Genomic DNA, 9,919 nt, shown 5'->3' with positions numbered 1-9,919 from the left:
CAAAGAGGAAATTTCAAATAAAATGTTGCAATTTCAAAACAGAAAATTGAATATTATAATCCTTGGATTTCAGAAATATTTACATTAGCCTCATAGATGAAAAAAAAAAAAGAACACCAAACTGGTACTGCTGATGTCAACATTGCACCATGATGAAAATATTGATAGGGAAATCTCAACAAGATGAAAGCCTGAAATAGCTGTTTTCTACAACAACTTTTGTACAAATCACAACATGAGTGCAATATGGGTCAACTACAATACCTGTATAGGATTATAATATAGTCACTTACCTAATATTGATCCAATAAGGAAACAACATGGAAAGATCAAAGGACTACTTGCAAAGGGAAGAGATTATGGGTCCAGCTGTTCTGGTCACCCACCTGTACATCTTATACCTATCTTGGCCCACTGGACCAAGTGGTGCTAATTATAGTATAATCTCAAATTGCTGTTTAACAGGCCTGGCTATTGTGGTCTGGCTCTCTTCAGGAAAGATTCAAAAATCTGTCTTTGAGGGGTTAAAAGAAAGTTTGCAGCATTATAGAAAAGTGAAATGGAGGCAAGAATTAGGGGCTTGCTTAGCTGGGGCTTTGCTTAAGAGGTAGGGTAGGTAACCCCAGCCAAGATGTGGTCTAGACTAGGATTTCAGGACTATTTCACCAAGGTTATGGGGGAATCATTGTCCTCAAGGGGGGAAATTTGATCCCCATCATGAAGTGATGGCTCTCACTTTTTGGAACAGCCTCAACTGCTCATTGCTCCTGCTTGGGTGTAAAAAAAACTTCATCATGGGTAGTCTTTCCTATTCTGTTTTTCTCAGGTTTGGGACAATGGCTGGTGAATTCTAGGTATCATTCCATGGAAGTTGCCAATAGACACCATCTTCCTTTAGTGACTCTTATTTTGGTGTGCTCAGGCCTAAAAGGAGATGACATCAGCTAAATATAAGGCTAATTCACTTGTAATATTGTAATTATTTAAAGTAATTAACATGTCTACATGTAAAGTTGAATAGCAATCTGGCCCATAGTTTTGAGGTAATAAAAGAGACATAAAATGAAGGCACAAATGTGGCTTCTTTCACTAAAGCAGCTTTATCCTGTTTTTAGTTACTCATTTGGCATCTGCAGGTATGTCCAATCTTTAAGTCCCTATTACAGTTTCAACAGCCAAACTACAAATATCTAGGGCAGGCATGGCAAACTTATGGCAGGCAGCACAGGCTGAAGCCAGTTGTTTATTATCATTGCAAATTCTAAATCGCCATCACTAATGTATAGCACAGGGATATATGGATCATTAAGTAGAATTCTCAGACAGCTCTTACCTTCATGTGGGCAATGATCAGGTCTTAACTGAGCATTGGTCTAGATGACCCTAGAGAATAGAAACAGAATAACTTGAACTATTTCCAGTTATGTAAACTCATCCCTGAGGAAAGCTCAGGATGTAACAACAGGCAATTCTCCATATTTAAAAATCTAATAAGAAATACTAAATTAGGAGAAAAAAATGGAACTAACCTAAAAACTGTTGTAGATGTTAGTTCTGATGATGACTTTAAAACATTATTAAAATTGTAACTGTGCACATTCAAAAAATAAGTTGAGATTATAGGTTAATATTAAACTTGCTGACATGAAATCTGTATGAAAAATACACTGATATTTCCAGATTCAGATTCAACATTAAAAATCTTGGAAATTGTCTCTTATTTTTGTACTGAATACAGTTGAACAAGCTAAATATCAATGAAGTTTGGACCCATAAAAGAACTGAGATTTCAGAGAAAATCACTGCAAAATTTTCAAATAGCTTAGATCAGGTTAGGGAGAACTAACTTGCTAATTAAAATACTTACATCAGAACTCTGACACCTTGCTGGAAGTTGAGTGACTACCAGGACAACAAGAAACTCCTGAGGCTATAGTCTTTCACAGGGACCCACGCTTTCACAGGTTTTACCTCCAGGAACTCTGCTTAGTTCTCCTGGTGAAGAATCAAGAAAAAATTCAATTATCTCTGAAAGAAAAGAGGAAAACAACCATTCTGATACATGATCAGTGCATTCTCCACTGCAAATCATGCTCTTCAGGAGAAAAGCATTCCCACAGACTTACTAAACCTAAGAAGAATAGTATTTGCCCACTTCAGTCCTCTCTAGCTTCCCTAGGAAGCAGGGAGAGAGCTGATGCTAAGGAATGCCTGCCCAAGGGCACACTAAAAGGACTGGAAATGGGAGAAACAGGTGTGTCTCACACCCAGACTTCGACAGCCTGAGGCTTTGCCTGTTTTGGAAGCACCCAGGTGGCGACTATGGATTTTCTTCAGTGCAGTTCATGCAGCACAGCTGCCTTCATGGAACCTCAGGACGTGGAAGTCATGAAAACAAAAAATCAGATTTTGATCCAGTGGAAGGTGGAAGGTGGAGGTCTGAGACAGCCACTGACGCTCTCCTCACTCTGGCCTGCCTCAAGTGAACCTGTGAGGACTAGTTAGCCACTTGGGTGCCTCAGCAATATCCACTCCCCCAAGGCCCCCTGATTGTGCCAGTTCTCATATCCACTCTGCAAAGCACAAGTGGTCATAAAGCACATTTTTCTGACCTGCAGAAGATAGAACAGAAGTGAACAAGTACAATAAAGGCACATCAGATCTCTGTAGTTGGTAAGTTGGAGAGGTCACCACCTTCCATCAGAACTTTGAATATCTTCAGAGAAAGGACAGAGGGAACCTGGAGTAGAACCTTGCAGAGTTCAACCCTGCAGGAGGTCAGGGAACTAAATTTGGGCCTTGCAGCCTGAATTCAGCCTGAATCTCAGGGGTCAGCCATTGGCTGGCTGAGACTAAAAGACTTACTTCTGCACATGGCTGTGCACATTATCTATTGTGACAGCAGAGATATAGTCTGAAAGAAGCCCTTCAAATTCTTTTTCTTCTTTCTTTTCCCCATTCCACTCTGCAAAGTCTTTTTTCTGTCTTCTATTTCCAACTCAGTCTCTTGCTCCCCCATATTATTCTTTATCTCCCTTTCTGTTCCTGTTCCTTCCCTAACTCAGATTTCTTCTTTTATTGTTTTTTATTCTTTCTTTATTTTCTTTTCTTCTCCCATTACCCTTCACTCAAAGGTCAATAGTTTCAAAGGAAAGTGAGCCCCTATTACTGTTAAGTTGTTATATTCTTGTCCTTATCCTTGCACTCTGTCTTTCTCTCTTCTCTTCAACAGTTTCCTAAAGTTTGTGTGGTCATCCTGTGTCCTCTAGCTTCACTAGAAACTTTCTTCAATTATTTTACCTATCTACTCCTCCTTTCCTAACTCTATTTAAGCCCCAACCCTAAATGGTAAATATGCTATATTGAAGAGTTTATTCATTGTGGACATATTTTGGGCTGCTCCTTGAATTTGATTTAATTCACATGGTTTAAAGGACATAGATTAATGACTACCACAAATAGTCAATTGGTAAGTTGTGCTTGATCCTATTGTGTTGCTGATTGTATCAATTGGGCTAAAGGGTTGTGATTGATTTAATGAGTTGTCTTTTCTGATATTAAGAAAATGAGAATATCTATGAGTCATTAGAAACTGAAAAGCTAAAGCACAACTATATAGTGAAAATTTAAGTAATGCCTGAAATAAACCAAGAACAACCCAACGAAAAAAATAAAGATGAAGAAACACTTAAGCAGGACACAAAGACAGATTTCCAGTTCACCATTGGCAAATTCTAGGACAAGTGAGGTGGAAAAGTCTGACAGTCAACCAGCAGGACACCCTGAACTTATAGCACAGGAAGTAAAAAAGCAGATCAATCAGGCTCTGGAAAATTTCAAAACAGAAATAATTTCCCAGATAACTACAGAGATACTGAGCACAATGAAAGACATGATTAGAGGCTCTAGAACAAAATCTGGCAAAATAAAAATAGATGAGCTCAGGACCACGTAGAAGCCATGAAGGCCCAGCATAAGAAAGAAATCAAAACCATGAATGCTCAACATAGGAAAGAAATGGAATCCATGAAAAAGTTTCAAACAAATATCCATGAGATTAAAAATTCTATTGAAAGTTTTCACAGCAGGATAAATGAATGTGAAGATAGAACTTCAGATACAGAAGATAGGATTGAAGTCAGTGACTATGAAAAGAGATATCTCTTCAAATCAGTAAAGGATCATGAGAAATCGATGCAACAACTAATAGATGATGCAAAGAAGAATAACATAAGACTGATAGGAATCCATTAAATAGTAGGAGAAAATACAAAGGACTTTAAAAAAGCTGTTCACAGTATTAATGACAGAAAACTTACCAAACAGAACAAAGGAATTTGACATACAGATAAGTGAGGCATATAGGACTCCAATTAGCCATGATCAAAAAAAAAAAAAACTACACCTAGACATATAATAATCAAGATCCCAGAAACTCAACAGAAGAACAAAATACTACAAGCAGTAAGAGATAAGAAACGAATCACATGCAAAGGAAAGCCAATCAGAATCACAGCAGACTTTTCAACACAAACCCTCAGGTCAAGAAGAGCCTGGAGTGATGCATTTCAAGTCCTAAATTCAAACAACCTCCAACCTAGACTGGTGTATCCTGAAAAACTCTCTTTTAAAATGGATGGGGAAATAAGATACTTCTATGACAAACACTTGAGAAACTTCATGAATACCAAACCAGCACTACATGAAATTCTAAACAATATCCTAGAAAAAGACAATGAAGGTCACAACACCATGAGGCCTAACAGAGTAAATGAAATGGGCAAGGCAAGAAACTAAAAGGAGGGTCAGGGGATTTAAAAGAGTCAACAAAAGAGCAAGAAAAACCCAAAGGTCATACAAGAGAGGAAATTTAATGATTAGAGCAGAAATCAATGCAATGGAAACTAAGAAAACAATACAAAAAAATTAATGAATCAAAGATTTGGTTTTTTGAAAGAAAAAATAAAATTAATAAACCCTTAGGTAACCCTGTCAAAAAAAAAAAGAATGAATGAAAAGGGCAGATCCATGCAATTAGGAATGAAAAAGGTGATGTCACAAGAGATCCAGCAGAAATCCAGAGGATAGTCAATACCGACTTTGAGAATCTGTACTCTAATAAAATGGAAAACAGAAGAAATGGACAGATTTCTAGAGACTTATGAATTACCAAAGTTGAATGAAGAAAATAAAAAAATTCTAAACATTCCAATTACAATCAGTGAAATAGAAAATGTGATTAAAGTTACCAATGAAGAAAAGTCCAGGTCCTGATGGATTCACTGCTGAATTTTACAAGATGTTTAGAGAAGAACTACTGCCAATACTCTTTAAACTTTTCAATGAAATTGAAAGGGAAGCAATACTTCCAAATTCATTCCTGGAAGCAAGTGTTACTTTGATTCCAAAACCAGGGAAAGGCCCACCTAAAAATGAGAACTACAGGCCAATCTCGTTAATGAATATAGACACAAAAATCCTTAATAAGAAATTGGCAAGCAGAAAACAAAGGATCATCAAAAAGATCATACATCCTGCCCAAGTTGGATTTATTCCAGGGATGCAAGGATGGTTCAACATAAGTAAACCAATAAATGTAATACACTATATTAACAGTGTCAAAGACAAAAAATCATACGATCCTCTCAAAAGATGCAGAAAAAGCATTTGACAAAATTCAACACCCATTCATGATAAAAACCCTGCAAAAAATTGGAGTAGATGATCTATACCTCAACTTAATAAAGGCTATCTATGAAAACACAACAGCTAACATCATATTAAATGCCCCCAAACTGAAAACCTTCATGTTAAAAATCAGAAACAAGACAAGAATGCCCACTATCACCACTCCTCTTCAGTATAGTTCTGGAAACATTAGCCACAGAAACTAGACAAGAGAAAGAAATTAAAGCAAGTCCCAATTTGAAAATATACTACAAAGCCACTGTGATAAAAACAGCATGGTACTGGCAAAGAAACAGACCTGAGGATCAGTGAAATAGACTGGGAGATACAGAAACAACTCTAGGTGAGTTTTGTTTCACCGCCATAGCTTGGACTCAGAGCCACCTCTGCTGCATGGTGAGGCCCAAACCATGGGCCTCCTCTGGAGCTGTGATGTTTCCGGTAGGCACCATTGATTGGCTCTGACACAGCACCAGGAGGATAGTCGCGCCCCCCACCCCTGGGCTATTAGATCCCCCGATTGAGCCAGTACGTGGACACACTCTGCAGAGGCATGGCAGGCTATAAAGGGTGGTGACTGATCCTATTATGTTTCTCATTGTATTGATAGGGATTGATTTGATGAGTTGTTTTCTCAATTATGAAAATAAGAATGTCTATAAGTCATTAGAGAATCAAACACTGGGACACAACGATATCAGGAAGATTTAATGACCCAGGGATTGAATCAAGGGCAACCCAATAGCAAAAATAAAGATGAGAAAACAATTAAGCAAGCCACAAAAACAGATTTCCAGTCCACCAATGGCAAACAGTAGGGGAAAGGAGGATGAAAAATCAGATAGTGAACCTCCAGGACACTCAGAACTCACAGCACAGGAAGTAAAAAAAAAAAAAAAGACAATGAAGATCACAACAGCAGGAGGCCCAACAGACCAAATCAAATAGCCAAGGCAAGAAACTAAAAGGAGAGGACAAAAAATAAAGAGTCAACAAAAGGACAATAACATAACAATAATGTCAGTACATATCAGTTATAACTATCAATGTCAATGGCCTCAATTCAACAATCAAGAGAAATAGATTGTCAGAATGCATTAAGAAGCAAAATCCAACAACATGTTGTATACAAGAAACACACCTAGTGCAAAAAGAAGCCCATAGACTGAAAGTGAAAGGATGGAAAACAATTCTCCATATGACAGGAGCCCAGAGAAAAGTAGGGGTAGCAATCTTATCTGCAGACAAAGCAAACTTTAAACCAAAACTGATTAAGAGAGACAAAGAAGGCCACTACATCCTTGTAAAGGGAACAATTCAAGAGGAAGAAATGACAATCATAAACACAAAAGCACCAAATACAATTGCCCCAACTATATAAAACAAATATTAAGTAACATGAATAACCAAATAACCCCTAATACAATTGTAGTGGGGGATCTAAATACCCCACTATCACAAATAGACAGATCATCTAGGCAAAAAATCAGCAATGAAATACTAGAACTTAACCAAGCTTTTGAATGTATGGACTTATTAGATGTCGATAGAGTGTTCCACCCCACAAAATCAGAATATACATTCTTTTAAGCTGCACATGGGTCATTCTCCAAGATGGATCACATACAAGCTCACAAAACAGGTTTGAATAAATGCAAAAGAGTTGAAGTTATTTCCTGTATATTATCAGATCACAGTGCAATAAAGCTGGAGATCAATAGCATAAGAAACCATAGGAACTTCACAAACACATGGAAATTGAACAACACTCCTGAACAATCAATGGATCACAGAGGAAATTAAAGAAGAAATCAGACAGCTTTTACAAATAAATTAAAATGCCAATAAAACATACAGGAATCTATGGGACACAGCGAAAGCAGTTCTACGGGGAAAATTCATAGCACTGAATGCCCACATTAGGAAAACAGAGCGAGCTCAAATAAAAGACCTAACAATTACTCTTAGACTCCTAGAAAAGCAAGAGTAAGAAAAACTCATAGCTGGAACAAGGGAGGAAAATATAAAGATTAGAGCGGAAATCAATGCAAGGGAAACTAAGAAAATGATACAAAAAATAAATGAATAGAAGAGTTGGTTTTTTGAAAGAATAAATAAAATTGATAATCCCTTAGCAAACCTAATCAAAAAAAAAGGAAAGAAAAGGCTCAGATTCATGCAATCAGGAATGACAAAGGTGAACTCACAACAGATCCCACAGAAATCCAGAGGATCATTAATACATACTATGAGAATGTGTACTCTAATAAAAGGGAAAACACAGAAGAATTGGACAGATTTGTAGATACTTATGAATTACGAAAGTTGAATGAAGAAGATAAAAACATTTTAAACACCCAATCACAATCAGTGAAATTGAAAAATGTAATTAAAAACTTAGCAACAAAGAAAAGCCCAGGTCCTGATGGATTCATTGCTGAATTTTACAAGACATTGAGAGAAGATCTACTGCCATTACTCTTCAGACTTTTCAATGAAATTGAAAGAGAAGTGATACTTCCAAATTCATTCCTGGAAGCAAATATCACTTTGATTCGCAAACCTGGGAAAGATGTAACAAAAAAAGAGAACTACAGGCCAATCTCCTTAATGAATATAGATACAAAAATCCTCAATAAGATACTACCAAACAGACACAGAGGATCATCAAGAAGATCATACATCCTGACCAAGTCAGATTTATTCTAGGGATGCAAGGATGGTTCAAAAATACAAAAATCAATAAATATAATACACTATATTAACAAAGTCAAGGACAAGAACCACATAATTCTCTCGATGAATGCAGAAAAAGCATCTGACAAAATTCAACACCCATTCATGATAAAAACCCTGCAAAAAATTGGAATAGATGATCTATATCTCAACTTAATAAATGCTATCTATGAAAAACCAACAGCCAACATCATATTAAATGGCCAAAAACTGAAATCCTTCACTTTGAAATCAGGAACAAGACAAGGATGCACACTATCACCACTCCTCTTAGGTATAGTTCTGGAAACATTAGCCATAGCAATTAGACAAGAGAAAGAAATTAAAGCACTAAAGATAGGAAAGGAAGAAGTTAAACAGTCATTATTTGCTGATGATATGATACACTACACTGAAAACCCAAAAAACTTCACCAAAAGACTTCTCGACTTAGTTGACAGATTCAGTAGAGTAGCTGGATACAAGGTCAACACCCAAAAATCAATAGCTTTCTTGCCCACAAATAACAGACTCACTGAGAAAGAAATTAGGGAAACAATTCCTTTCACAATAGCACCCAAAAAAATGAAGTATCTGGGAATCAATCTAAAAAATGAAGCAAAAGACCTCTACACTGAAAACTACAGCACTCTGAAAAAAGAGATCGAGGAGGACATAAGAAAATGGAAAGATATCCCCTGCTCCTGGGTAGGAAGAATCAACACAGTGAAAATGGCTATACTACCGAAACTGCTATACAGATTCAATGCATTGCCAATTGAAATTCCAACACTTTATTTCACAGAACTAGAAAGAAGAATCCAAAAATTCATTTGGAACCAGAAGAGACCTATAATAGCAAAAGCCATCCTAGGCAACAGACACATGGCAGCAGGTATAACAATTCCCATTTGGAAACTATACTGCAAAGCCACTGTGATAAAAACAGCATGGTACTGGCAAAGAAACAGACCTGAGTATCAGTGGAACAGATTGGAAGACACAAAAACAACTCCAGATGCACTCAGCTACCTCATCTTTGACAAAGGAGCTAACAGTCCCCACTGGAGGAAAGACAGCCTCTTTAATAAATAGCGTTGGAAAAACTGGATCTCAACCTACAAAAGATTAAAACTAGACCCTTATCTGTCACCATGCACTAAATTAAAATCTAAGTAGATTAAAGATATAAATATTAAAACAGAAGCACTAAACTTGCTGGAAGATAAGTTAGGCAGAACTCTGGAAGACATTGGCATAGGAAAAGACTTTATGAACAAATCCTCAGTAGCACGGAAATTAACACAAAGAATCAACAACTGGGATCTCACCTTATTAAAAAGCTTCTGCACTGTGAAAGAAACCATCAACAGAACTAAGACACAGCCTACAATGTGGGAAAAACTTTTTACCAGCTGCTCCTCTGACAAAGGACTATTTTCTAAAATACATAAAGAACTCAAAACAACCATCCCCCAAATATAAAAACCCAATTCTAAAATGGGCATCTGAAATG

The 9,919-nt window shown here is 36.9% G+C and overlaps 1 long non-coding RNA gene across 1 annotated transcript in view; it reads right to left on the bottom strand.

Annotated features, from left to right (window-relative positions):
• Positions 1 to 1,333: 1,333 nt before the first annotated feature.
• Positions 1,334 to 9,919, bottom strand: part of LOC117283688 — a 31,831-nt gene continuing 23,245 nt past the window's right edge. Inside the window, exons 2-3 of the long non-coding RNA XR_004514726.1 lie at positions 1,868 to 1,995; positions 1,334 to 1,383 (exon numbers count right to left, since the gene is read on the bottom strand). This is a non-coding gene — a long non-coding RNA (uncharacterized LOC117283688). The remainder of the gene's footprint in view (positions 1,384 to 1,867; positions 1,996 to 9,919) is intronic.

The sequence above is a fragment of the Fukomys damarensis genome, unplaced genomic scaffold, assembly GCF_012274545.1.
Source record: "Fukomys damarensis isolate Sample0158 unplaced genomic scaffold, DMR_v1.0_HiC HiC_scaffold_29, whole genome shotgun sequence".
In the NCBI taxonomy this organism is placed as follows: Eukaryota; Metazoa; Chordata; class Mammalia; order Rodentia; family Bathyergidae; genus Fukomys; species Fukomys damarensis.
The sequence above is the reverse complement of the archived record's forward strand: the minus strand, read 5'-3'. Positions and strand labels throughout refer to the sequence as shown.